This window comes from Triticum aestivum, chromosome 3B (genome assembly GCF_018294505.1).
Source record: "Triticum aestivum cultivar Chinese Spring chromosome 3B, IWGSC CS RefSeq v2.1, whole genome shotgun sequence".
NCBI lineage: Eukaryota > Viridiplantae > Streptophyta > Magnoliopsida > Poales > Poaceae > Triticum > Triticum aestivum.
Window position 1 is genome coordinate 808,055,641 of NC_057801.1, and position 3,682 is coordinate 808,059,322.

Here is a 3,682-nt window from a genome sequence, read left to right on the forward strand (position 1 = left end):
GTCAAACCGTTCGTCTCGTGGAGATCTAAACCTCCGGCGGCCACGCTGCAGCGGCGGCTCGGGTTCTTTTCTTTTCCTCTCTTCCTCCGCGGCGTAGATCAATTCATCAGTCAGGACGACACCATCAAAACATTTCTCTTCTTCCTCGACCACGTGACGATGGCATACCAAAGATCACAATTTTTTGATTCTAGTATTAGGTTTGTTCGTTTTTCTCCCTACTCTTCGTCTGATTCCATAGTATTGCTCCCTTAGTTTTCCCCTAATCCCCATATTCAATATGTTTGAGAGAGAGTTCAAGAAGGTTGGCAGCGGAAAGGGATTGTTGGCAGCCACATCCTTCGGGGCTGTCCAACCCTCCCAAGGCAAGGTCCCGTGGGATTTGGATTCATGTCATTAAGGCATGGTTTCATTCTTGCAGCGACACCACAACAGGACAGAGGCCACAGACCTAGTTTTGATCCTTCAGGTGCTTTTATTTCAACTTCATTTTATAATTTGCATATTGTTTGTGTTACATGTTTCATACTAAGATGACATGTACTCCCTATGTAAACGAATATAAGGTAGTGATCTAAAACATCTTATATTTGTTTACAGAGGCAGTACAAAGTATATGTCTGGGTACAGAAAAAAATGTACTAGCGGTTTTCTTCAATTCAATGTTTGTCATAATAAGATGATGAGTAGTTTCCATCCGATTATTATATAGTATGACTAATGAGCGAAGATAATATTTATGTGATATGTTCAATATTGTAGTTGTTACTGAAATATAAGCAAGCCTTCTAAAAATAACTATGCGAAGAGGCCTCATTTTATCAAATTGCACCAGAGGCTCGCATGTGTCAAGACTAGGCCTGGATATACAATTGTTGTTTCTGTAGAGATAGGCCTCATATTAAAGTTTGACACAGGGCCCTCGATTTTGCCGGCTCGGCCCTGCGTACAAGGTGCTGCATGGAAGGCTGCGTCATGCACGCTTCGGTTTCTTTTTCGGTTATCAGTTTAATACCGAACCGACTGATATGAGTTTGGTTATTGAAAGTAAAAACCGAATTTAGCTATATACCAAGAATAAAAACCGAAAATTCGGTTTATTCGGCTACGGTTTCGGTTCGGTCTTCGGTTGGTCGGTTTTTATGTTCACCCCTAGCGTCTAGCATTGTTGGTGGTCGTGTGGAGGTGTGTCTCCAACGGATCTATCTTTGGTGGATTTGCTCGGATCTCGTCGTTGTTCGTCTACGTTCGTGTGTCTTCGGTTTGGATTTTTCCGATCTACGTTATTCTTCATCGGCGGCGGTTGCTGTTCTGGTGCTCTGATCTTATGGGGCCTTAGCACGACGACTTTCTGACTGTTTACTACAACAAGTTGTGCCCGACTCCGATGATGGAGGGGCGATGACGGCGGCGCGCCTTCGGCTCGCTTCAGTGCTTTTAGTCGTCGCTAAGTGGTGTACAGGTCTGGATGTAATTTTTATTATTTCTAATCTTTATTGTACTGTCATTATTAAAAATAAATAGATTAGAAGTTTTTCCAAAAAGAAGTTTAACATACCAGAGCTAGACCTCCCATGCTAACATGTGGAGCCCGCACATGTGGTGTACGCTGATGTGGCATTGGTCTCGAGAGTATGTGGCATTGGTCTGATAACCGCGCCTATAGAAAGAGTAGCCAGGACCGTACATGTGAGCGTATTTGTTGGAATTTTGCCAGTAGACCTTTGGCCCAAAGCCCGACTAAAATTCTGAAATTTTCTTGGCCCATTCATGCACACATGTAAGTGGAGTGAGTGAGGCTAAAGTTTAGTCCCACCTTATAAGTTGAGAGAGAGTTGCACCTCTTTATAAGGTGGGCTCTTCTATCACTTGTATGAGCATGAAAAGAGAAGATCTACACGCGCGTTCCTCCTCCTCGCTCGCCGCGCCGCGGGTTGCGGGATTGAGCTGAGCCGAGGACAGAGCTATACATGTTGGGAAAAATTAATGAGTCATTAATTAATAATTAACGGACGCGGGGTTTACTTCCACGACCTACCCGGCCCGCACTATATCACTACTAGGGAAAAGCCCAGCAGCAGCGCGGGTTTTGGGCTTCTCAGTAGCGCGGGTACCGGCGCTACTAATAAGGCGCTACAGCTAACGTATAGCAGTAGCGCCTGTTGTCCCACGCTACTGCTATACATGAATAGCTGTAGCGCTCTTTAGAAAAGGGCGCTACTGATATTATCTGCAGCGCCGTTTACAGGGAAGCGCTACTGGTAAGGCGGCGCTACTGCTAAATTTCCCCCCCTCGCTACTACTAGTTTTATTAGTTTTTTTCCTGCATATTTGTTTTGTATTTGTTTTGTATTTGAATAAGCTTTATACAATAATCTTTAGCATATCATCCACATACAAATGTAATCATAGCATATACATACAATTAGTCTCATCAAATCATGTCATCATCATAATCATCATCCAACACAAAGTGGTCTCTTGTCAACAATCTCGAAAATAGCGATACAAGTCTCAATTACTTGCAAATACATCGTCATCCATCTAAACAATGATATACGCGAGAATAGTTATCACTTTAAGTACATGAGTTCGTATCCCTTGCTCGCATTAGCGTGAACCTAAACTAACTACTGCCTGTCGCTCGGAAACCGAAAACTGGTACACCTGGGCCTGACACTCCGGCCACTTGTCGTATATATACTCCCGGCGAGCACTTCTTCGCCATCTATGATCTATGCACCTGCATCGTCACATGAGTCGATGATATGCAACATATATTGTTGAGCAACAGAAAGAGACAGACTTGGCAAAAATAGAAACAATATATCATAAGCATAAATAGCAAAGTTCATCGTACCCAAAATGCCCTAACTAGAGTGATTTTCGCTAGTCGAGGAGGAGGATGGTTTAATTACATCACAAATAAAGTTTCACCGTGCATAACTCAAAGTTTTGTCATAAAAGAAAATATGGACTAAACGGACACATTGTCATATATCGACAATCACTCCATCATGTCGTGCCATCCATTCATGTTAGGGAGATAGTCCTCGAGCTTAGTGAAAGGCTTCATGTCGAGACGCTGAGAGGCTATCCATGTTCGGACGTCTTCCCGCGACATTTGTCCTTCTGCGTAGAACATCCCTGTTTTTCCAACAACCTCATTCATGATGATTTGGGCAAGTTCGCGCTAGATGTTATAGAACTCAGCTCGAAGTCGATGATCCTCGATATCTCCTATGTCCTTTGCCCATTGCAGAATATGGGCATCGCCAGATCTAGGTGACATGTGAAGGTTCTGGTGATCCTGTCTGTACTCCAGCATGTGGTGTAGGACATATAATCCATCATTAAGAGAATCGTTCGGTTGCTGGATGCAGCAGAAGTCGGTCTTATGGCTCAAGGCGGCCCTGCCGCCCCTTCTCTTCTTGTCCCTAACCTCTCCACCCCTTGCTTGGTAGTAAAACATAGCACTGTCGAGAACATCTTTGATGCGGGTGTAATCCTTTTTGTGAATGTTCTTCAATGAGTCCAAGTAAAGAGCGTGGGAGAATCGGGGGTAGAGGATGATGAGGACGGCGCGCCCGCCGTTGCGCAAAATAAGTACACCTCAAATTAATTAGCCTACACCGTGCAAATGAATTATTGAAATCAAAGGAAGAAGGATAGCAGCGCGGAT